The sequence below is a fragment of the Spodoptera frugiperda genome, chromosome 15, assembly GCF_023101765.2.
Source record: "Spodoptera frugiperda isolate SF20-4 chromosome 15, AGI-APGP_CSIRO_Sfru_2.0, whole genome shotgun sequence".
Taxonomy (NCBI): Eukaryota; Metazoa; Arthropoda; class Insecta; order Lepidoptera; family Noctuidae; genus Spodoptera; species Spodoptera frugiperda.
Genome location: NC_064226.1, coordinates 4,967,285 through 4,994,826, shown reverse-complemented (window position 1 = coordinate 4,994,826; position 27,542 = coordinate 4,967,285). Strand labels below are relative to the sequence as shown.

The window sequence follows — 27,542 nt, the reverse complement described above, 5'->3', positions numbered from 1 at the left end:
AATTTTGCAACTCAATTTTCGTTTGTGCAGTAATTAATTGTTTATGTTATTTGATCACGGCATAAATCTTACAGATAGCTCTGCGTCTCATGATTAGCTTAATAACCACATATCAAAAGTACGGTACCAAGACAGATGTAACTCTCATCCGCGACCATAACTTAATTAACTTACATAATGAAGCTGTTGTAACACATGACCAGTTCAACTCAAACTGACAGCCAGGAAAACTTAGTACCTAGGTTACCTAGGTAATATCCTGTAGCATTCACTTCAAGAATAATCTCTTAGGAAATGAAAATGGCAGTGTGTAATTACCGTTTAAAGTTTAAGCCCAATTACCCGTCTGATATTTTGTCACGAGGCGTATTTTGCAATTATCATTACGGCACGAGCCACGATTCCGTACCAACTGTTGTTGAGGATAGACTTTGTAAGAGTTCTTCAGACGTGTTCAATGAAATGGAAAAGTAGTAATTATTTTTGAATTTGTAATACACTGGGCACACAGAGTTCATGCGTTGTGGATCAATTGGTAATACTTTGCCAGTACGAAGTATCAGTATTTAAAAGTAGGTAGTATTATGCGGTCCGTCTAACTAAGAACTTTAATGAATTTCTGACGCAAAGGTCAAATACTTCGATTTTACTGTATTCGATATTTTGCTTTGTTCACAAATAGGGCTCAAAATTAAAAGAGAAAAATATTTGGAAATAGGACTTACGTAGTTACTAATAACAACGTATATGCAAAGCATCCCCTTATATTATATAGCATAATAGTGATGATAGTTATCAGTAAATCGCGCGTCCGGAACGCCATTGTGCACAGGCCTTAATACAAGTGCATTCGCGTCGCTCTGTCTGCGGTTTTCGTTCCAATGCACTGGCCTCGTTTGTGTTGGTATTTTTTCATTACGTGCCTTGTAAATTGTAATGCGTGTGTTTGCATGTCACAACTTTCGACGTGTGGTCTCTTCGAGTACTGTTATTGCTTTAGGTCTAATTAATTGAATGGTTGGAGACAGGTGGACTAATTGGATATGCGGACGGAACTGCTTTATGTATCTATGGTCAGATTTAATGAGAAGACTTGGAAGGATAAGTTGGCAGTTATTTAAATAGGGTTGGTTTATAGTTACATTTGTTGATTGGTGATATCGTCACGCCTTTTATTCCCGAAGGGCAGGCAGAGGTGCACATTATGGCATATAATGCCACTGTACAATGTACACCCACTATGCTACTGATGGATTTTCGGAAATCTGAAAATTTTGATATAAATAAAAAAATAGGTATTTGTATAATTATGATATATCTTAGCTTAATGCTTTGGCTATAAATAATCCTGAGAGTTTCATTTAGGGCAGCAGGAACATAGGTACCCACATAAAGTCAACAATCAATTCTTTTCTTAATCAGTTTCTTTGACAATTCAAGAGTGTCATCTCTGATTATATGAATATACCTACCTATATATAGCTTCTATTTTATACATAAATCTAGATATGCGTTATCAGCGTGTCCCTACGCGTGGATAGTTATGTGCTGTGCCGACAAACGTTCCGCGTAGTCACATTGGGTGCCAAATGTCATGTGGTTATCGACAGTAGTAAATACTCAGCCACGTGAAATGTGATACTAGGTACTATTTCATGCTAGTCCGATATGGGTAGCCGCAGAAATATGTAGCTATGAAGTTGGTTGTGTTCTGCCAAGCTAAGTTTGGGAGTTTTATAAACGGATATATTGTATTTGGTAGGTTTAGGGGATCATGAAATCAAACCGTTTATTTTTATAATAACTATCGTGAGACATACTAAATTAACTAAAAACTCGGTATACTTAATGGAGAAAAGTTCTACTAGTTTCGAGTCATAGAGGGACTCTTCACCATGATCAGTGCCTAGACGCAGCGACGCCGCCGTCAGTAGGCTGTGTGACATTGCCACGTCTGTGCTGCTTGATGATGAAGAGTACCTCTGTGACTCGAATAGTTTCGAGTCACAGAGGTACTGTCTGTGGTAGAGATTTTCTCAAATCGTGTATTTCAAGAAGGCACTTTTTCTAAAGTGCAATAGAAACTAACGAAAAAATTTAATCAAGGTACGTAAGTCTTTAGAGGGGCTTTGTCTCAGTACAATATACATTGATCATGTATTCTGGTCAACCACCTGTTTGTCACCTCCTAGATAATTACACATTAATAGTATTTACTATGTAAATAAATGTAAGTCATAAAAGCAACGATGATTTAATTCTATTTTAATGTAATTACCTTAAACATCACCTCACCGATTCATGTAAAATTACGTTTTGTGCATTAAACATACACATTACATATTCAAGAAGTTACAACATGACTTAAATATGTTTCTTAGTCATCGCTTTACAATAAACATTGTGAAAAGTTGCATTCAATTATACAATGACACGTGTAACATCAAACAAATCGTATTTTGCAGTTAATTGTGTCTCTCATGGCCGTTTTCACCAATCGCCCCGAAACTATCACTTAACTAAGAGTTACTTAGCGAGAGGAAACACCTAAACTAACTTCTTATTTTTGTACTGTTAGGCGTCATTTATTATAGGTGGGTGAAAACATTTGTTTCACCTTGGCTTTCAATTTAGGAAAGGTTGGTGGAAACGACTGTCAAACTTATTTATAAATTATATGACAGTTTTTCACTCTTCTATGATGTGGTAAACGTGCTGTTCTAGATTGTAATAATATATAGGACAGACGTAACTTATTCGAATGATTATGGGACCCGACCGTGATATGAAACTAGTCGATCTTCCTTAAAAATGTTAAGTTATCTGAGGCAGCGGTTACTATTACTTACAGTAACATTAACACAGTAAATATAGTTTTTATTGTGATTAACTGAACATTCCGACATCTAACTGTTGTTAGTTTATAATTTATATTGGCATTCATAACAAATAGGTATAAGTAACCACAATAACCGTTTTATAGACTACTACATACTTAGATATTTTTACACAACTATATAGCAACATCTTAGTCATTTCATGTCTATTTAGTACAGTACTTAAAATTATTCTTGCAAGGAAACTTAACACATAACATTCAAGTAAATAAAACAATTTATTATAAAAAGTTTTCCAAAGAAAATGTCACAATACTTTAAAACAAAATGTCACACTGAAGAGTTTAAACCTTAAACATATCAACATAAGAGCTGTTTTATCATACGTAGGTATAACATCCGAACGGAATGGACCTTAAATATAATGAGAGCATCATTATCCCATAGGTCAAGATGTCCTGGTCAAGGTTATACGGTACAAGGAAGCAAGCTCGGATAAAGGATGACATAACAACATGGTGGATTTTTCCTTGTTAGGGAAGAACTTCTACAAATATTTTTTTTTATAATATAAGCCGGTAAACGAACAGGCTTACAGTTCAGGTAAGCAATCACCGCTGCCTATGGACACCCGAAACACCAGAGGCGTTACAAGTGCGTTGCCGACCTTTAGGGGGTTAGGAATTTAAGGGTTGTTGGGGAATCGGGGATTGGGAAGATTGGGAAGAGCGAAACTCAAAGCAAACGTTGTTTCACGTCGGTTTTCCGTGAGGCCGTGGTATCACTCCGGTCGAGTCTGCCCATTCGTATCACATATAATAAATGTGAGCTTATTATTATAAAAATAATGTCTACTGTTTCTATTAAGTGTTTTATATCATCCGTGTTTGAATTGTTTTGGCAAACATGGAAGGACTAGGCCCTCGACCAGCATTATGGAACATACCACCCAAATATGGAAGTGCAAAAAATAATAATGAAGCAAATAACAAGTAATTGTCCTTAATTCTTGTTGAATTAAACTTTAATCGATTTTCTGAGCATTGATTGTTAATATTAGATGAATAACATACTGAACACACACTATGAGTATAAAGAAATACTAAAGCATCATTGTCACACAGTATCTACATTAATAAAAGTGCAACAACGAACAACGAGCAGTTGTTTTAGCTGCAAGTCATTGTCCGATAACAGCGACAATTGTCGCATTTGCAAGATAATGGAAGAGGCTGGAATAGGATAATCGCGTGTGCGACAAAATTACGTGCAAACTAGTGGCCTAGTTGAGGAGAGGACGTCCTCCGGCGTAGTGTTACGGGGTATTATGTTGGATTATGTCTGATTCATAGGAACTACCTTTTATAAATTGTGTTATATGGTACATGGTAGATGCATATGTTTGTACATGCTCACGAGAAATGCTTGCTTCATTTTCCATATAACCTTATCCGTCATTTTGCGGTTAGGTCAAATGACTTTGAGAATTTTGACTGCAGTTTTTGAAAATATCAAAAAATCCAAATTTTATGACTTAATCGCATTTTGAAAAGACAAGTTGTCGATTACCATTGGATATCACAGTTGACTTTTGTATTAGGCAATAGTTTGTATTTTGGTACCACATGTACATGTTTACAGACTGGCTGTTGAGTTGAGAAGGAAAGTAGGTTTATTCACTGAGTCTCCGTCTATAGGCAAGCAAAATAAGTGTGGTTTCTTAAAAAGTCAAAGTCAAAGCATTTAATCTATATAATCTATTAGATAGATTAGATTGGCATACTTACCTTAAAAACTCTAAGTTCATTCTTACTGTTAATAATTAAGTATTATGTCACAAGACTGGCGGAGTATTGCAATAGCAACGAATACATAATTTTCTCCGAACTCACTAGTCATGATGACAAATAACATCGTAAATCTCGAAGGTTATCTTTTCCTTCTATCTTAGTAGGGGACAGGGTTTGCAAATCAGTATTTGCTGTAAGTATAAGTAATTATAAGTCTATATCTACTTATGAAACTTATGTTATGAGTCATACGGTTTATTTTTGAGGAAAAAAATTGACAATTTGCGTCATAAGGATACTTCCTTGTACTTATTGGTTGTCAAAAATTCACAGAAGGGAAGGGTGTTGTAATCTAATCGTAATTTAAATAAAACCGATGGCGTGGTCGTCAGACGGTAGTCTCTTTTTCTATGTATAATAGTTTTCGTGTGAATTATTATTTCTAGACTTTTGTGAAGTTAAGCAGTGAAAATGGTTCATATTGCATTTTATTTTATTATGAACTGTGAGGGTGGGTGGGCTAAATTTACTTCAGTCAGCTTATGCATACACTTCCAGTGTTTTATCACTATAAAAGAAAAATAGAAAGTCAATTAAGAGAAAGAGAAATTATTTCGTCTTTTTTTTTGGGAAGGAAAATAATCCCGCCTTGGGCGAGGCGAGAGGGAGTGTCAGACTCTTACTCACTAAAAACCAACCCCCGGAGCCTTGGTAAACCGGTTAAATTATTTCTTCTAGAGCACTAAAACAACTCGAAACCATTTTCTCAGCAGTCGCAATTATCGCCACTCAACTACAGAGGCAGTCTTATTAAAACATTTTACAAATAAGTAGTTTAACTATAACCGATAATTATAAAAAATAACATTAATATTAAATTGGGAAGATGTGAATCACTGTTATTTGTTTAGTTAAGAAAGATTTAATTTGTTAAAATGTGTAATCTCTATATTATCGTTGGCTGCAATTATTTTAATCGATAGAACTTATAGAGGCTTGGTTATAATCGATACTGTCAAGTACTGTGGTTAGAAAATGTGTTTGTACCACTGGTGTAGATTAGACTAGATGTGTCAGGGCACTACATCTGAGTGAGCTTGCTTAATTGCAGAAACAATTTTACCGAAAACGTTTAAATCTCAAATTTGAAGATTTAATATACACTTGGGAGCAAAGAAAAGGAGCCCCTACCGTTTTTTCTTTTTCATTTCTTGATTTTTTTTCCTGTATGTCGTATGAAAGGCAATTTAATTACCTTTAAAAGAGTTATAATATTTTGTTGGGTTCTTTAAAAAGGAAAAAGAAACGCTAATGGCTCCATTTCTTTGCCCCCAAATGTATCATCTACCATAATATCTATGTATTTCCTCTATTTTATTGCGTACAACCTCGTACATAAACATGCTTATTTAATGTAACGACTACACTGACTCATCTTGCATTCTCTAAATCTATGTTCGGTTCAGTATACACGTGATTATCGGTAACGCCTCCGTCATAATCGATTAATCGGTATAAATTTATAGTTATTAATATAATTAATCATTAAATTCATTACCTAGTTGCTTTATGATGAATTTCATATATGTATTATCAGTTTAAGTTAACAACTGGTGTAAAAGAGAGAGACTTTTAATAGTTTTCTTTTTATGGAACTTAGTGATTACATAACAATGATAGTTACGAAAGGGGGTAGGCAATACTATGTATATACATTTGTATTATATTATTATGTATATGTATCTACCTCCGACTGCCTCGTTGGTCGAGTGGTCGCAAGTACGATTGCCAGACAAGGGGTCTCGGGTTCGATTCCCGGATCGGCCAAAATATTACTGGGATTTTTTCGGTTTTTCGAAAATTTCTCAGTAGTAACACGGTTGTTACATTAGAACTTATATCTAAACACTTACATAATAATAAATTTAAATGCACAACATTTTAAGGTGTCACAACATGCACTGTAGGACAACATAATGGTGACACAGTTCTCAGTTAATAAGAAAAAAAATTATTAAAAATAAAATAAAATGTGAAAATAAAATAAAACACATACCTACAAACAAAGCAATATTATTACATGGGACTTATAACAAAAATGGTGAAAAGTGGGTGTACATTGTATAGCGGCATTACATGTTGTAATGAGCACTTCTGCCTACCCCTTCGGGGATAAAAAGCGTGACGTTGCGTATCTACCTCAGATTTTCCCCGATTTATTCTAATGCGAGCCTTTTGCCAAACATCAGGCACAATCCCGTTTCAAGGTCTTCATTTATCAAATGAGTTAGCAAACCTCCTTGCAACAGTCATCGTCGTATACACACATACACATAATAATATTATAATGAACGAGGAAAGCCCCAAATGTTGTTCACATTTACATCAGATGCAAATTCAATTGGGAAATTCCATTATTAAAATGTAGGTACTCTTCCATTCTTTAGTCTGTACCCTTAGTACAAGTTTGTTTTATGTTTAAAGTAATCGAAACGAGAGCGCGTTGGGCGATCTGATTGGTTGATTTATTCGACCCGGCCAATCAGAGCGCCGAACGCGCTCTCGTTACGTTTTGTTTTGTTATTTACTTAAAGTCAGGATTCAATTACAGTGATAATCAGTTTACGCTGAACTGTAACTGAGTCAACTTTATCAGTGAAATCGAGAGAATTGATGTCAATTAATATATCATTTAAGCCAGCTTGGAAATTGTTTCTAGTTTTGTTGCTGCGTCCACCAGTAACCATACATGGGCTAAATTACAATCGAATCATTATATGACTTGACTGAGACGAGAGGGTGTATCAGACCACAGGGTGTCTAAGAACCACAATGTTCCAGCCCCTGCTCTGTCCCTCCTCTATCTGTCAGCGGAGATATAGTTTGGTACTCTATTTAAAATTTCAGGAGTCGAAAATGTTCTCAAATTATGAGTCACGACTTTTTTCTTTGGCAAAAAAATTAATAGGACGTTGGAATAATTAACAACATTTAAATTGTTTATAAACTTATTGTTGCCTAAATTGACAAGTTACTTACAGCAAGTTATTAACAATCCTTGCAATTACTTATCTACGGGATGTTTATATTTTAACTAGCGGACCCGACAGACGTTGTCCTGTCTACACGTCTTTAATTTGAAAATTTTAAACTTTTTTAATAAGCTAAAACATTCTGGACCTTTTTGATGAAAATTGTTATTCAAATGTTATGACAATATCTAACGTCATTAATATTTGACACTGCGATGGTAGCGCCGTCTGTCGGATCCAATGTAAAACATTCCAAAATCAACAACTACTAATAAATTAAAAACTAATTAAAAAAACATTGTCCTGCGGACAAAATTGTGAATCTAAACCATTCTCAGATCCTCTTGAACACACACAAAAAGTTTCATCAAAATCCGTCTAGTCGTTTAAGAGGAGTTCAGTGACATACACACGTACAGAAGAATTATATATATAAAGATTTATCGTAGACTCCCCAAGTCTCATGAACACTACTCAGGTAAAGCTGATGACGTAAGTTTAGAGACATTTATGAAAAAGTAAGAGATAATAATATATTTGCGGTTACATGCCGATTGTACGCAGTCCCATGAGATAGCAGGAACTGATAACAATTACGTAAACTTAGGTCGAATATTATTATCTTACATTACTATCTTATTCCATAGTTCGAGGAATGTACGAAGTATTTTGCGTATTGATTATTGTTTTTTTTTAATAAGTAGGTATGAGTAATGTTGAGTCATATTGTTTTTCCGTTAGAGATAATCTAATGTACCATTACACTTGTACATAAATTACCGTTACGTAAAATTTTATATGTTTTCAGTTTGATACGTTTTCATTTTGAAAAATATTAACGAAGTTAATGCTTTTAGTTTAGTTAAAACGAGAGCACAAGATCCATCAGGCCGCTCGATATCTAAGAGCCATCAGACTACCACAGATGGGGCCCTGTACCATAGTGGGTTACCGGGGCTTCGGCTCGAAAAACAGGAGTAGGAAGGGGGTGGTTTTTAATCAGTAAGACTCTGACATTCTCTTTTGCCTCGCTCAAAGCGTTGGATGATTTTCCCCCGTTAAAAAAGTTAAGATATATGAATTATGTCGCGATACATAGCAGGCGGTATCGACATACCCATTACCAATATGCTACTTAAAACATTCATATTTAAAAAGTTTACGTCTCAGATTTTTATTGACGAGAAAATAAAATATGTTCGGAGCCTCTTAGTGTATGACATTATGGTACAGCGATGGCGCCACCGAAGGACCCCTGTCTCTCACGCCGACAAAACTTAAAAGCTCACTGATTATTTCAAAGTAGTTAAGGTACGTCCTTTACTGGTTCTCTTAACGGTAAAAAATCTATTCATATTTGTTACAAGCAATTAACACTCTTAAATTTCTCTAATTACGATTCAAAATGTGTTTGTTGGACGATTTGTTAATGACTTTATTTGCATTTTATATTGATTAAAATAATGCTTTTAGATATTAAATTTAAATAAAGATAAGCAACGAATCTCACGGTTTGAACGGTAAATAGATCAGTATTTTTTATTTATTCAGTGAGAAACAGAATTTCTTGCTTTTGATTATCTATTATCGGCTGTCCATTTTTAAAAATAACCGTACGTTGCTGGAATTTAAATACTAAAGATGACAAAATACACAAATGAAATAATAAGTGGAAACAATTTTTCCTGATCATTGAATGATATCTTTCTGGATCTTTGTCACAGGACAGGATCCTTGATTGATGGGTAATTATGATTATGAATTTTCGTAAACAGTCGGAGTTTTGAATTGCATGATGACCAAAAAGTAATAATCATCATCACATCTACGGGTACATAGAATTACTGGCATGAATATAGGAAGAACTGAGGAAGTATCGGGATAAAATACTCGATTTTATTGATTCCCAAGTACCTAACATTTAAGTATTTTGTACTATTATCAAGAACAATGTTATTGAGAGTATAAATGAAACATGGAATGATACTTTGCCAGCCACTTCACGATAAGTGGTTGTCGGTGTGTTGACATCTACAATGCCAAAATCATTGTAGGTTCATCGCCATCTTTAAATCTGTACCTATTGCATTAATGGAGGTAGGACCTCCATTCATCATTATTCAATGACAGGAATAATCTATATATGCAAGTCAATTTAAATTGATTGCATAGACTGTTTGGTTGAAGTTATTGAGACCTCATCTACTGACTCCAAAGTCTTGGGATCTCCCAAGACTAATGACGACTTTAATAAAAATACGGAAAACATTTTTTCTTGCTTACAAATTGTCTAAGAGTCTGTCTAAAAGGAAATAGTTAATTAGATGTTTAATTACCAACCTGTGTTTTTATTGAGTTATATTTTCATGCTATGTAGAGCGTTTTTGTTTTGACCAAATGGCAGAAAGTTTGACAGAGGGCAGAAAGCTGGTTTTACGTACATAATATTTTGTCCCTTTAGATGCGTAATTCAGTTTCCTCCTACAATTTTACTACAGTTTTCTCCAAAAATGTTTTTGGGTAAACAAGTTACCTATACTCTGATATTACTTTAGTGGGAGACTTCACCGGTTTATGGTGATTGCGTACGGCTATTTCCTCACGTATATTTTCTGGGTCCCTTAGCAATTTTGGAGTTCGCTTGAGTCACACCTGACACTTCCAGGTGGCAAATTTTCTTTTGTTTGATATGCATTCTTTAAAGTGAAGTATTTTAGTGCTGTTCTAATAAAATTTTCATCTGAAAATAAGGTTAAAAATTAAATGAAGTGATTGAAATGAAATAGAGGAATAAAGTTCTGCAGGAGCCAAATAATTCCTTTAACGAATTCTCGTTAGGACCTGTAACTCTGAAAAATATTCACTGCCTTGTTGTTCGAGAGGTTGCAAGTATGCGACAATGGGTTTCGGGTTTGATGCCCGGGTTGGGCAAAATATTACTGGGCCCTTTTTGGTTTTGTGAAAATTTCTCAGTAGTAGCACAGAGTTAAAATGAATTGAGTCCAGTCTATGGCACTAGGCTCACACCCTATTACCAAATGGTGAAAAGTGGGTGTACATTGTATAGCGGCATTACGTGCTGAATGTGCACCTCTGCCCACCCCGATAAAAGATGTGACGTTGCATTGCTTACATTTTTTTTTTTTCTCTCTCTATCACCTGAGAAATACATACGTATGTATAAATTAATTACATTTATTGGAACTTATAGCTGATTAAGAAAACATAGTAAAACTAATTACGTCAAACTCACGCTATACCTATTTTCAAAAATGCTGACGGCAAAATTCGTATTTACCTACTGTATGTTTTGTAAAATCGTCATAAAATGAAATAATCTCGCCACCTTGTCTAGCCAATCACAGTTGAAAGACAAAATTGATTTAAAAGCAGAATTTCATTTTTAATTCTAATTAAATGTTGCTAAGTTGTTATTTATTTTAGACTAGTCTGGTTTTTGCTCAAATTAACTGCTGAATGCAATGGTTTGTGCACAACTAGGTATCCTATTTAAACCCTTATGACCTGCATATTTTGATGAATTTAACTTCTAGATTATGATTGTTTTGATTCTTTAATTTAGGACATAAAAGTATGAGTAGTATCGTCTCGCCTTTTATCCCCGAAGGGGTAGGCAGAGGTACACATTATGGCACGTAATGCCAGTGTATAATGTACACCCACTTTCACCATTTGTGTTATAAGTCCCATGTAATAGGGGATGAGCCTATTGCCATATACTGGGTACAATTCCAGACTCCGTGCTACTACTGAGAAATTTTCAAAAAACTGAAATTGCAAAGTAGGTATGAGTTTTGTAAGTGGGAACTTTTAGTACTTAACAAATATGCATGTTAGTTACTTAATTCTTTTGTGGATCATTCGAGTCGAATTTGATTAGGTATATATGACTCAGTATCGACCTCAAACTAACTGAAAAAAACCTCAAGAAACATAATAATATGTAGGTAAATTTAGGTACAAATAGGACCAAAAAACAAAAACGGAATTTACGCTGTGAAACCCCATTCGGAACTGTTTGTATAACAAAACTGGTTGCTTCTCTGTTTCATAATTATTTTGGACCAAGACACGGGATTTGTGTAATTATAGTTGGTTACGAAACAATTTAGTCTAGACCACTGCTAAACAATGTCCAATGCCATTATCTAGATTTAATTGTGATCTTACCTATTCTTACTTCTTACAAATAAAATTATAAGTAGCTGTTTAAACAGGTATCCTAAAGATTCCTATGAATAATAAATAGTTTTAAGTGTTCAAATTTAGTTTTTTAAGGTAAACTCTTGTTTCTCTTACTGTCTCTGAACACAGGTGTTTAACTGATTTAGTGAATAATAATGACATTAATTACTCAAGTTTGTGTTTACGTTACACGTCTATAGAGATAGCTGTTTACGTTTTTTTATTACTAGAATCACAATGACAGATGCTTATTCTTTTATCGCATCTTCACAATCGTTCCAAAAAGTCATCGCATCTCTTCAATGAGAAAAAAAATGTGTGTAGTAAAAGGCGCGCGAATAGCTGAGAGGTGGCGCGATCTTGAACACGCGCGTATTCCCACAATTAGACACAGTGCTAATCCAGCACCGACATGTGTGCCAGTGTGTATATAATCAGTCGATGATTAACAATATATTTCATGTTACCGACCACTCGGACACAATTATATCCACGCGATGTTGCGGTCAACGCTTTCAGCACTTTTTGCTTTGAATTGTTTGTCAAAATTACGCGTATCATAGTCCCAATTTGTCAGACTCAAAACTTCTAGAATAAATGTCTATTTAAATCTAGACTCATTTACATTGGTTAGTTTAAAAATAAAACCATAATTATTGCGACCGATGTAAATCGGTTACAACGCACAAACTTGTGAATAGTTTTACAACAAAAGTTGTATGATATCGATGCACGGCGGCGATTATGCACAGCATGCCCCTATTCTGTGTCTAGCGAACACAAGTCGAGTTTCGGAGTCGGCGGCCGGCGTGCGACAGCCAGCCAGTCCGCACCGATCCATCGAATCGACACCACGCACCGTTCCCACGGAGGCACACACTTTGGCGTGATAACTTAAAAAAAAGCCGGCCGTGCTCGATAAGTGACAGTGCGACAGTGAGCGGAGTTGAGTGATCCGGAAAATTTTCTGGCGAGGACTTGAATTGCAACGTGCATTCGACAACGAATCGAAGTAACGATACGAATAGTTTATAATTTGCACGATATCCTTGGTAAGTATTTTTAAACATTTCTTTGCGCTTGTGTTAACAAAAACTTGTTGGATAAACTAATTACGAAGAATTCGCAAACTAAATACGTACCTAGTGAAATAAATTTGCAAGTAGACAATCGTTTAGCATCTACCTACGTAAATTCGATTTGAATTTCATTGAATAGGTTTTCGTCGGTTGGTGTTTAAAGTGAAGTTCTATATAAGTTGAAAATTAATTAATAGTTCTTACGTCAGGTTGAGTAAATAGTTTGATGAATTTTATGTCATTGATGAGTATAAGCTTCACACGTGTCCAAGGTTTATCTGCCGAGAGCTCATACCTTCCTGTTGAGTTATTTTTTTCAATAAATTTTATTGCTTTGAGTGAATCTTTGAAACGGGTTTGGTTATTGGTACGGCAGAGATAAATCAATTTAGTGTGTACATCGGAAATTGCTTGGAGAGATAATTAAGGCGTTGGAACAACTACCGATTAATAGTAATGTCCGTAGCAATCTAACACTGCTAAATAGATATCTTATCTAGAATCGCACTGACTAATAAATAAGTTTTGAAGTTTTATGATGGTATTTTCCTAACGTTTAGCTCAAACATTCCTCCTCTTTATAACTAACTGTATATTAGAATATACTAGTAACTTAATGACTTTGACTTGACTAAATAGTTATTTCTTATTCAATTTAAAACTCGAGGTCAATGTCAAATCAGTTAGGCGACAGAAAAAATACGTTATTTAGTTTCCTGAACTGTTTGTTGATGAATAGTACTTTAACGTGTATGCAATGGCTAGAAAAAATGTAATTGAATGTTTTCGAATTTGGTATTAAGTGTTTATGCAACTGGTGCTTTTTTTTCTTTTAACAGCGTTAGAGTTTTTTTTTTCTAATGTTCCAGTACAGTTCACGTCGATGTTGTTTTGACGAAGGTTATTTTTTATCTAATTTGACGAGCAAAAGATAAACAGTTTTTGTCATCATAAAACTCGATTTTATCATTAAAAATACTTTAATAGTTGTTATTGTTTCTTACTGTAATTACTTTAATGGCATTAGCAAACATAATTTTGTATAACCAATAATTTACTTTAGAAAAAAAAGAATATATTTTTTCTGTGTTTGTGAACTGTTGGTTGCACTGTGCAGTGTGCGCCAACGCACGTTTGCTATCTTCGTAATAGTGGCGTGATTAGCGGGCGGTTACGGTTTACGTTCCGACCACCGGGCAAGCACTGAGCGGCCCTACCGCTTCATTTCCTCAAACTATGCACCTAACTACGTACATTAAGACATTTGCAACGGTCTATACGGTAATTAGGACCACCCCATTCTGCGATATCAACGTAAAGGGGAGCTTAAGTGCACAGCTGATGACCAGGTGCATTTCCTTGTATAGTGAAGCTACGTACCGATTGCACAATGGGATCTGTCAAGGTTATGGGCCAGGGAGTAATTTTGCGAACTTACTTTTAGTAAAGGTGGCCAAATTTTGAAAGAGACGCGTATAGTGGTGATGTTCCAATGTTGACAGTAACGTTACCAAAGTCCAAAGGTACTGGTGCGTTGTTCAGAATGAATCACACACATGACTGAGTATTAAGGCTAGTCAGAGTACTTGCCGTACTTATTTACTGTACTATCTACACTCTTGTGCTATGATAGCTCATTCAAAATACACTCTTGAACCTATCAAAAAATTGCAGTAAATTCTAAAGTTCGCAATAATTCAAGAACCGTTTCTAGAAGACTAATAGCGGTCATCGTTCGATCCCAAACTCAATTTACATATTTCAAAGTATTTATCAAACATAGTAACTATTTCGACGTGGACTGGCGAAAATTATTGTTGTGTCCGGAAGCGAGCGAATGGACGTTGACTTTACGTCTGTCCGACTCGAAATAAGTCGACGTTGTATCGAACATCTGTGCAGTTTCACAAGAATACCAGCTTGACGCTTCAGCTGTTTTATTGTGGAACAATAATTGTTGCACATGTCGTGTGAATGCGTTTATCTCGTCTACATTCACTGAGGACACATCTATCACACCAATGTTATCAGACAAGGCCTTTGAAGAGTAATTATGACGTACTCGCCTCGAATGAGGGAGCCACATTCGCACAGGCGAATCTGACTTCGATGTTTGCGGTTTACGATCCAATTGTTCTGTTCCAATTTAAAACAAATCGTCTTTTTTTTCTGAAATGTGTAAAATCAATCGGCCTCTATGATGTCAGTCACGCAGATTCTTCATTCTAATCAATTTAAACGATAAAAAATATTTACAAGCGTCAGTTTGGAACGGAAAGCCAAATTACCGGTAATAAAATTTTGAGTTGCCGTGATTGCAGACTTGACTATGCCTCTTGACTATGATTATGTTTGCCGATACGCCGGTTTTTATACATCTGTATGTTCAAAAAAAGCTATTGTCCGTTTAACTTGGCTATTATTTGAATTACAGTTAAATATTGATTACATAACCTTAATTGGGATTACAATATTGAAACTGTATGGTGTTTCGAAAAACTAGTCAAATCAAATACCAGAACTAAATGATTTGTAATTTATTACAATATATTGTATATTGTAGTGCGCATTTACGATTACCATTGGATCTGATAAAACATTCAAAATTTGAATCCGACTAACCTTAAGAAATTTTATTTAAAGTGATTATAATTATAAATGTTGACCAAAAAGAGTACATATTGAAATCACGACGGGTAACAAGAAGCAAAGCTCAACAAAAATGTATTTCCACTTAACCATATCAAAGAAAGCAATTTCGAATTAGCCGTATATGGGAACGCACGAAGTAAACGTATCTGGCTGTCGTAGGTGAGTTCCATTGCTTTCCACTCGCCGATGCAGCCATGATAATAGCCCGATGGCAAACTGCACCTATAACTCTTGACAAGCTCGCTCTCGTTTACTCCTGAATATTCCATACCAAGCCCGCTAATGTGTTCAGATCTAGGGTCATTTGTGAGAGTCTCAGCTTCAAGATTGCACATTACTTCGTCTTTATCAATTTCTTGTTCTTCTTGATATATTTCTAGTGTTTAATTGGGGTAATCTTGACATTAATCGCTTTTCTTGTTTATGTTTGGACTATCTGTATCCTAAATAACTTTTGCCTCGATGTTTGGATGTCTTCTAACGGAGAATTAATTAATAAAATTAATTGCCACCAAAAGCGTAAAATTTTTCTTCATTTTGCTAATAGTAGATAGTATAATGTGTGTCCAATTTATGATTATGTAAAATATTTAGACAAGCTCTCTATGAGCAACTCAACAGTGTCATTATTATTTTTAGGCGGAAATGATAATTTCGCTGTCTAAACATAGACTTTTCGTGAGTAAACAAAATGCTACTTAGTACGAGTTGCATAAAGTCTACTTTAGAGTTCGTACAGTGATAAATGAAGGACATTTGAAAATTTTACTGTGGATCTACACGTTTTACACTTGTTGAATTCGTGTGAATACAATAATGCTTGCAGATGATCGTGACCAATGGTTTACTTAATGCTATGAGCTATGATGTACGCTGTACTTGGTTCACATCTACAGTTTGGATAACATTTAGCAGGATTAACACACTTGTTCAATATTCCAATGATATTAATGCATGTCATTCCGATCTCACTGCCCGAGACTTCCCAATCCATCATTTTTATCGCTGCAGACTGACGAATACTAATGCGAAGCGTTTAATTTTGTCACTGTCAATTTATATTACTCCATGTGGAACAAACATTTCTTAGTCTAAACACCGTTATTGCATTATGAATGGTAATTTATTGCAAGTGGGCGTAACATTTGTGACAACTGAGTTTTATGTATCAATTTTAAACGCCGGTTAGGGCTTTTACGCAGCGTATCATCTGATCTTATAGAATGTCACGAGCTAAAAATTATTTTATCTCAACGCTGAACGCAGTGAAAGCACGTCTACTTTCACCCCCAGCCCGATACAGTTTGGTTCGCGAATTTGTATCAAGAGTCGCATGCGCAGTGTAAAAAAATGGTGTTATTAGGTCTTCATGCGATGAATAACGTCAGGTAATGCAGATTGCAATCTGTTAGCTGTAGTCTCTGATAAAGTAGATCGAAATTCGTTTGAAATGTGGTCCGGTTATAATATTCTGTGTCCCAGTGGTCAATAATGAATACACCAGTGTATAGATGTGTATATGGAGATATTAATATGTGCCTGTATTGTTATCTCGTGTCCCCAGTGGTCACATAACAACGACTTGGACTGTAGACCTACATTTACATCATGCAGTACTTCTAGCAATAAATGTGTTACACTGTGTTATATTATTAGCTTTATTATGAGTCGCCTTACATTAAATTATACTTAAAATCTCAGTTATTTTATCATGGTAGTCATATTAATTTTATCATCATATGATCTCAAGTTCATGTCATTGTGGTAACATGAGAAGCTAACGTGATTGAATATTTATGTGCCGTGTGAGATAATACTGGCTGATGTTATTCTGTTCTCAATTTTAATTATGATGTTTTAAAGATTAATTTAGAACAATGGGTTGCTAATAAAGATATTAATGAGAAAGCAACTAATGAGGTCTTTGAGAAATCTTTGGAATCAAATTTAGTGTTTCTATTAAGTGGCAGAAATTAATAGCCGAAAGTTCTAGAACTTTCTTTTAGTTTGCTACCTGAGTAATTGGATTTTGATGTTTATGTTTGTGGCGTTACTTAGGAAGTTATTGGTAATTAATTGTAGTTTATATATACCTAAGGAAATTACGGTATTTAGTACCTAAATAACAATTTTATGGTTAGACCCTCAAACTGTATAGAAGTGTCATTAACTGACACTAATTTTGGTAGTGAAAGTCTCGAAGTTCGGATAAAAAAAAATGTGCTTAAAAGTAAAATAAGAAGTAAAATTGATAATAGAAAAACCGAACGAAGAGATAAATGAGAAAATAAATGTGCCAAACACGATTCCTAATAAACCAGTAGTAGGTAAGTAGTTATAGTTTATTCAAAGAATTCGAGAGAATAGGTAATTTGGAGCCAGACATTGGTTCTAAACGTAAATACGATAATTTGAAAAGTGAAAATAAATATTGAGTAAGATCTACAAACGTTATATAAGTATTAGATACAGATGTTAACGAAATAAGTGTCAAGGTCAAACGAATTAAACTAATTATTTCCTGCATTGAAATAGAAATGTTTGGTTTATCTTTTTTTAACTGGGTTTAACATGTTTGTATCGAGCTATCTAGTCGTGTAATTATGAACCTTACAATTACGGCTCTTATTTTGTAAAGGTATAGGTCAAGGGTACATTAATATGTTTTGAAGTTCAAGAATTTTGGAGATTTAACCCAAAAATTCCATACGTGACTATCAAAGCAAAATATTTGTAATCAACTCTTTCTGATTCTCTCTCTCTTTCTCCTGTATAATTAAGATTGCAATTATCATATCCATTATATCATAATTCAATTAATTTATCATTACTATCATTACTTCAGTCTTCATCTACATATTCATCATTCATTAAAACTTTCTTCGCAACTGCCCTGTAATTAGTATTGACTATATTCAGGAGGTGTGGTGCAATGTCTAATTTTGTAACAGTACTAACATGCGTATCTAATCTGATTAGCGTTGTAAGTGGGTTCTATCATTGGGCCATTGTTTTTACGCCCCTCTAGATCACTCGTGATGTCATCTGGTTTAATATAAAGCTGTGTATGTGATTTACTAATTTGGTAGTAGGTGTTTTGGATACTTATAGTATTTTTTAGTGATTCGGTTTTTTTCTTTTTCGTGTCTTTTATGATAGATCTAACTGGGCTTCTTACTGGGGCTTGATCAAGGTTTATCTAGCCGATATTTATTTAAATTCTCTTTGTTGTAGTTTTTTTCTGTTATTTTCCTAATTCAATCATAATTTATAAAAAGTACACTGCTTTTGAAATTACAATAGTATCACTGAAGTAGCACACAATATGGATTCCAAAACGTAACACAATGAAATAAATTAGGTGCACGTATTATATTCTACAGTTATCGTGTACTTGTCAAAATTTTCCTCTACCTACAGTAATTTTCGGTTGTTCTAAAGGTTACCAGCCGTAATTTATGAGCCTTGAAGCGACTACTGCACAAAAACGTACCTAAGTGACATAACCTCATCTGACATCCTCACAGTAATTTAAAATAATATGTAGTTAAATACACAATTCAACGACTGGTTTCAAATAATTACCCAATTTCAAAGTTACCGAACAGACGACTAATTTAATATAATACCCGTACATTACGTGTTGTGATTTGCTTTGGAACATCAAATTGAAATGTCAGCAGCAATGGACAACAAAAGGATGATGACAGATAGTGTGTGCAACGCGTGACTGACTCCGTAATTTTGTATGGACTCATTCATTGAGGTGCGTAAATAGGACATCTTTAGTAAAGGTGGGGCTTTATGGGTCATAGAGTCATACACCATAGACCATTATGCGATGTGGGCGTCACAGAAACTATTGTAATGGCCGCCAGACTTGTGGACAATGATAATCCTATGATTTTAAATAAAATGCACGAGGTAGTGCATCTAGCCGATACAACAAAGGAATATCTATTGTTTGCAAAGTGCGTTTACAATGGGTTACGTGAAACAATCACGTTTGTGTACACTAGTAGGTTGCAACAATATCCAATCCATCACAGTATCAAAGATATAAATCGGTAAAGTTCAAACAATTGCCTATGAACATGACTCATATCGTTATTTGTATAGATGAATAATTTCAATCGAAAAACTACTCCGCATCGCTATCAGTAAGATATAAAATTGAGTATTCTTAGAAATGTACTTACGTTACTCTAATCACTACCTTTTTGCTACTTATCATTAAATTCAATCGATAAACGCCTTAATAACTTGATAACATAGAAACTACAATCCTATTCCAGAAATATTCATGACCTAGACCTACACATTGATAGTTATTAGTTTACGTAATTTTAGACTTTATGAACTAGATATAGGATTAATTTTCGGAATAATACTAAGTCTTCTGCTTTATACTACGTCAGTACCTAAAACTTCGAGGAATTTGTAACTAAACAATAGACGCATCGAATTATGCACTTAGCTGTGACGTAATTAGGAACATTATCGTACGCTTACGCAACTCCCTTGTGACTTTACGTTAATAATTCAATCTGCTTAATGTATCTAGGTATGTAGACTTTTCTAGTTATTTAGTGGTAGTTGTAAACACGTATTCAGGTATTTTAAATATGTAAAGTTAATCGTTTGAAATAATTAGTCAATTTCCAACTCTGTTACTTAAAACTATTTTCTATTGGTTCCATTATTACCGACATTTTGTGCTGAATTCTAGTGCAATCTGAGCTAGTATTTCTACAATGGCAATAATTATTATTATTTCTTCAATAAAACCTAATCATATCCTCTTATTTTATCTTAACCCGTATCTTGAATCACGTTTTCCGATAAACGCTCCGACTAAACCTTTGACTACTTGTAATTGATTAATTTGATGTCTAATTATGTTGCTGAGAACTACAAACTAATTCATAATTACGATAAATGAACAGGAACGGTTATCGTTGTTGACAGCCAGCTGTAAAACCTTATCTACACTGTTTAAACTGTTAATGTTAGATGTGTAAATTGCCGTGCGTCAGTCCCTACCTTTATATTTTGCGTCTAAATTCCGTTTTGTTCGAAAATGAATCTTCTTTTCCATGTTCTATGGTTCATTACTCAATGTTACTAGTCTAAACAGTTATTTCAATAATGCAAAAATGACATGTACCTAAGTACAAACACAGACACACGAATGATAAATATTTAATGAAATATCAAACACTATAAACCTCTTATCTTCCCACAGAAGTGCATAAATACATTCAAAATTCTTCGCTAAACAAGAATATCTTAGAGCTAACATTATGCAATTGTAAATGATTTGAATGCGTCAAATATAATCAGCGAGTCGAAGCCGACGACTACTCGTATGCGGTCCTGACATCACTTATCAAAACGATAACATTTATCATTTCTACGAAAAAATATTGATTTTTCGTATCGACAAATCACACATTACAATATGTGAGCCTCGGTTTGATACAAAACATATACGGTTACTTATCTAGAATTTCGTAAACTTTCCCAGGCGTGTAACAAAGAACCCGTTGATGGTTTAATGTGAAGATGGTCAAGTGTTCACTAAAAAGGAACAAAGGCCATTAGGCAGACGTTCGTGGTTTCCCACTTTCGAAACCAATAACTTACACTTTGAAATTATGAACTCAGATATCTACACAACACATGTTTATCAATTTTATTTTCAAATAAATCTTAATTACTATCTTGTCGTGTGGTCGTCAACGGTTAAGTGGGGATCTGGAGCTGTGGACTACTTAGCGGGTTTACCTCAAAAAGCAGGAGTAGGAACAGGGTCGTTTTTAGTCAGTAAAAGTCTGACACTCCCTCTCGCCTAAGGTGGGAGAAGATATTAGATGACTTTCCCCTTTAAAAATCGGTTAAGTGGGGACATTCTTCGGAAAATATTTAAGTAGATTATTCATTTTATTATTGTTAAGTTGCCATAGTAACGTAATTGTAGGTTTGTAACGTTGTATCACGCATGTGCCAATTGCATTAACCTGCATTATTACATGTTAATAGCGATTGCAATTTTGTGTTAAGATTTACGATTATTTGATTTGAAGTTAAGAGCGGTGTTTCGTATTACCATCAACTTTAAATTAAATTATGTGGTAATCCATACTCTAAATTAGTGGCAATAAAGACTAATATTGAGTGAACGTGTTTCTGACAGTGCAACCTAAGTAATTAACAGATGATGTGAGTAATCCGTCGTCTATACAAGATAGTGTTGGATCAAAGTCGACGTGACACGTGAATGCGTCTTGTTTTTGCTTTGAACTTGTGATAACTCCACATATTATGTAGTAGCCATATTAAAAATGTATCACTATAAATATGATTCAAAAATTATAATAAACTATTTTCTATACTTATCCTAATTTTTTTTTAAATAAATTTATTAATCTCGCCATTAAAACTAGTATCCACAAGTTAATTAGCTAGAAATAGTATAAAACATAAAACGTTATGTCATAAACTACAGATATTAATTTGAATTTACTACAGAAATACAGTTATCCGCTCTATTCTAGCTCAAGATTAACATTCGTCGTTTCGCTAGAAGTAATTGGAATCAATTCAATAAAACCTTTGAAGTGTCTATGCCCATATAAAATGAGTGCAATTTATTGCAAGTTTCCGTGTGGCATATTGATGGGTTTCTTTGAATATGTTGCAGGAAATCGCTTGTATATTATATATTATAGCGAAAAGGGTCAAAGGCTGAACCAAGAACATGTTTAATTGCATAGATGACTGACCTGTGCACTGTAATTATAATTAACTTGTAAATATTGTCACGTGAATGTGGTAACGTGTGAATAGGAAATGATATTTTAATCATTGAACGATTACGTCTTCGTCTTGTAATAGAAAAAGCATATTCATTGTTGGAATAAATCTATACCTTCTATAATATAACTATACTCTGTGGTCATAATTTCCTAGTACAGTTGTATTTTAATCTAAATTAAAGTTTTCTATATTTCATATTAAATAAACCATAATATCAACATTCATCATATGGTCATCACTTCCTAGTACTGTAGTTTTTAGATCTGAATTAAAGTTTTCTACTTTCATATCAAATAAAGTGATTTCATTACCCCATAACAATATTCAACATTGTAAAAAAAACTGGTCTTTGTGTGTCTTTTGTATACGTCTAGCTAGAACAATACACCATTTAAATACAAAAATTCTAATAACTCTTTCCACTCAAAAATTGCCAACGTTAACGACAATGCCTACTCCGATCCTGAGTTACTTAAGGTCGCCGCAATATGTCTTCTTTTTCCCTACTCCCCTATTAGACATAATTTCCACTAATGCCAACTGAGATAGAAAATAGAAATAAATATAAAACTGGATCAATTTAAAGAGATTAACAGATAGACGCGCAGATATTCCCCACACATGTTATACGGCGGCATCGTAAGTGGTTGGACCCCCTAACGCCGGCCGGCTGGTAACACGCACACACCATTTCAGCTTATTACGATCACTATTATCGTTCCTAGAGACCTGTTTCCTAGCCACTATATCCCAGTCGTGGCCATGTAGGGAACACTCCTTCCGTGTCGTTTAAGGCGGTGTACAGACCTGACCAGTCTTGTAGAACGAAGACTAAGAATTCTTTCTAGAATCTTCTTCAAACATTGCAATGTGAGTGTCATACGTCATCGATGTCGAGTTTTCGTCAATATTTGTTGATCAGAATAAAACTGTTTTTTTTTTAGTAACCTCTTTTATTTTAAGGGTTTTTATCGAAATCGTAGAATATGCCAGCCCCGTTGAGTCATAGGTATATTTTATTATTTTAATACTAAGTACCGTACCAATATGCTTTCGTTTTCAATATGTGACACGTCTCGTATTCTGTTAATTATGCTGCATTTATAAATAAAAAAGTGAACATTTTATGAGTGCAGAATTCCGACACCTGCTGAGACAAATAAATAGAAACAGCTGTGTGCACAAAACGTGTTGGTTGTGGACACGATAGCAACCTGTTACTTTCGTAAACGGTACCGCTTGCATATAGTAGTATAGTGAAAATTGTAGAACCATGTATTATTTTGAAGGTCATCGACATTAAGACTACGTATCCTCGTCTTTACCTAGTAAGTACAAAATTTTTCTAACCTCTTCCTAACTACAATTCATAATACTCATAGCAATTGTATATAAAACACACACCTACGTAGTTTATTCAACATAAACATAATAATTAGATTGACACTTAATAACATAAATATATTTATTTAAAATTATAGACACTGTATATTCTGTCTTAAATAATATGACTTCAGATCACCATGAAGTTCTGATATTGTCAAACCCTGTTCAATAATTGCTCACAATTTGTTTGATAAAATACAAAAGTTAACTTAAACCATTAGACGTTTGCAAAGAGCTTACGATTACATAGTATCTAATCTGGAAACTTGTCCTACTCTTAACTAGCAAATACATAGTTCCAGTATTTTTTTCTAAACTATATATTCGTCTGAGTGCATCTAAAGAATGTAAGAAGTCCAGTAATTGATCCGCTCGTTAGTAGAATATTGTCATCGAATGATCAATCTGTCATGCTCAATGTAGGATTAATCAGACTGACATACCAATGCATTGACTCTTGTTTATGTCAATAAATATCGAAAGAGAGTGATTGAGTTTTCTTTTTATTTATTTGACATTTGTACGAGTGTTTTGTAAACATACAGTATCATGTATACTTGTGTATGTGAAGTCAATGTTAGTTTAGTTACTTTGAACAATATACATATAATAATAGTACCGCCTTAAACTTCATTTTCTCACTTGTTAAACCTTTCCTGGGCTTCAACAAACAATTTAAGGCCAAAATTTGCCAAAACGGTTCAGCCGTTCTCGATTTTTAGCGAGACTAACGATCAGCAACTGCTTTTTATCTCTGATTTTCCTAAAACGTTATTCATACCAATCACAAAAACGCACAAAAACGGCAAACCAGTAAATTCTTGGCATTTTTGAACCGTTATCAACTAGAAAAAGTTGTAATACTTTATATTATTCACACACGAGTAGTAGAATGCGCTTTAGCAGACAAACACGATAAGAACGTTGATCTTCTCAATATGGCCACCGTCTAGGTGGACTGAGTACAAATCTACTGTAAACACGGTGCAATATTTTCTTGTTAAGCAAACATGCGATTAGGATGTTACCTACGATAAAATATGGGATGTTATTCTCTTATTTCAGTCTATAATCAAGATTGTGAGAGATATATTGCTATAAATTTACGATTGAGGATATCTGGGATGTAATCTTAATTTCAGACCATTTTGGATGTCCAGAAAAAGAGTTTTTTGACATGTAGAAAAGGTAGCATACATTTTCTGAGTTTTTGAAACTTAATCAAATTAAGTAAGCAATAGGTTATATGTTAATAAACTACATGTCTATCACTATAAGAGAATTTATAAAAAATGCCTTGATTAGATTTGCGATCCAGCAGATTAGGGGTTAAACTTCAGTCGCGTAATTGGGACTATCTTCTCAAACTATTCAACTACTAACCATGTGCAAAAACTTTCAATACTACCTAATGTACCTATTCGTATGATCGGTTGAGTATTCTAATCAATAACCCAATTGGCAACCAATTTGTACTGTCCAAAATGCGGGCATAATCAATTGCGGTTTGAACATTGTTACTTAAAGAGTTATTCTCTAACATATGCATTCCCTAACGATATAATTCCAGGAAGGGTTGCCATGTAAAGGGTGTCCAGCATTATTTTTATTGCCATGTTTTATTTATTTATTTGTGTCGCCTAATGCTAGGTCGTAAAATAAAATTGGATGTTTATGGGTTCGTATGGGGAGTATTGATATTTTTTGTGGGATGATTGGGTACAAGGGGTGAAATATTGTCTCTTTTTATATTGAATACTGGATGGAAGAGGATTCCATTCAATCTTAATGTTTATAAACATCGAGAATGTGACTGACTTCCTCTTATTGGTCGTTGTTCACTTCATAGCAGATCTTTTTAGGCAATTTTGTATTTCAGACGTAAAATATTGAAGATGTTTATGACATTTTATTATAACTTTCGTGAGACATACTAAATTTACTACCGTGTAATCGGCTTCCTCAAGTATGCCGCTTTCCGCTACAATCGCAGTGTCGTATGCGCGACATACGAATGCTGCTCATGAATATGAGCCTCTATCATGGCTTGAAACTAGTCGAGTTCCTCGTCAAACAATTACGTGAGTAAGCCTATAACATAATAATTAATGTTTATGACAAAGAAAAAATCTATATTAACATTACAATTTCCTAGTTTACCAACTCAATTAGTCTATAGTAACAATAAAGCAGTTAAATCAAACCTACGAAGGGAAACGCACGTCGCAACAAAGCTAGTTCCTTCCATTCACACAACACCGTTCCAAAATTAGCTTAGACTTCACGCGCGAACTATAATTTTGGGTTATTGTCAAGGATTAATGGCGGGCGTGCGCATACGCTCACATTATAAACAAATACACATATACTATAATACTTCCCTTCCCGGTATATTAAGTACTTAACCCTACAGTTTATATATTGTTAAATAACGTTTCGGCACATTCATAAACAATACGCAGAGTTGTTGAAAGAAGGTTTATACTCGAAGCTACTGAACATATTTTAAGTAAATGTACCTATGTCGAATTGTACTATTTTAGTGTGTTTATTTTCTTAATGAACTACGGTGTAGCTCTTGATCTTGTTCCTTGAAGGTGGTTTATGTAATAATTTAGGTATATTGCGTAAGAGTGTTGAATGATGGTTCTTTAGGAATTAGGGTATCGTAGTTTTTTTGCGACTTGTTATGAATATGTATTTTTTTTAAACTTTGCCCCGCTCTAGATATTTCTCCTGTGTCGTGGGGTTGCGTTTACAAACATACAAGTTCATATAAACTTAGACCCAGACCTAAAACAACAATTTGCGGATCACACAAAGAGTTGCTTCGTGCGGGGATCGAACCCGCTACACGTTGTGCAGTAGCTGTTTGCCCAGCCACCACGCCAACAGTGCAGTCGAGTAATTGACAGAGTAGAATAAATTAATCATATAAATAGATCAAAGTAGATACAAATTAATATTTTAAACTGTGAGCTCCAACTCACCTGCCAAGAATGGATATTATAACAAGCTTTTACAATATATAGGAGGTCCAGGAAAGTCTAGCAGAGGTCCATGAATGAGCGTATGACAATAACTTAGAAAGTGTAGCTATCTGAGATCAGATACACACAAGCAAAAATAGCAACTATAATAATATGTAAATTATGTCTAAAGTCCCGTGTCCCTAATAATAGAATCGGGTGCATTGCCTTGCATCAAGTCCTATGGGATATAACGCCTACGATACATGTGGGTGAGTAGTGTACTGATTGCAAATAAAAAAGTACTGAGATTCTACGTAGACGGGCAACTTTTTGTTGTAGTTACAACGCTACGAGCGATTTAGTTGCTTTGAAGAAACGACATCGCGCCACAACTGTTGTTTAGTATCGCTATCGTAAAAACTGTCATGGTTTGTTTAAATTTCTCTGGTATACAATAAAACTGAAGATTTTGAACATTACATAAGACTAATAAAATATGCCTTTATCTTAATAATTGTCTGTATATGCCTCTTGTAGTATAAGAATACGAGTTCATACCTACCTAAGTTTATCAGGAGCTGCATACTGCCTAGCTTGTTACCGGGGCTCCGGCTCGAAAGGAGTAGGAACAGGTCGTTTTTAGTCAGTAAGAGTCTGACACTCCATCTTGCCTCGCCCAAGGTGGGAGAAGTCATTGGATGATGTTCCCTCTTAAAAAAACCTACTTTTGTTAGAGTCCCGTAGTCACGAAATGTTTGATGTAAGTTTT

At 34.5% G+C, this 27,542-nt stretch overlaps 2 protein-coding genes across 2 annotated transcripts in view; both read left to right on the top strand.

Moving 5' to 3' along the window:
• LOC118273242 (lipase member H-like) overlaps nucleotides 1-27,542 on the top strand; it is a 199,180-nt gene that overhangs the window by 168,255 nt on the left and 3,383 nt on the right. The window lies entirely within an intron of this gene.
• Nucleotides 12,632-27,542, top strand: part of LOC118271812 (protein windpipe) — a 53,883-nt gene continuing 38,972 nt past the window's right edge. The window contains exon 1 of the mRNA XM_035588046.2: nucleotides 12,632-12,917. The gene's annotated coding sequence lies outside the window, so the exon portion shown is untranslated. The remainder of the gene's footprint in view (nucleotides 12,918-27,542) is intronic.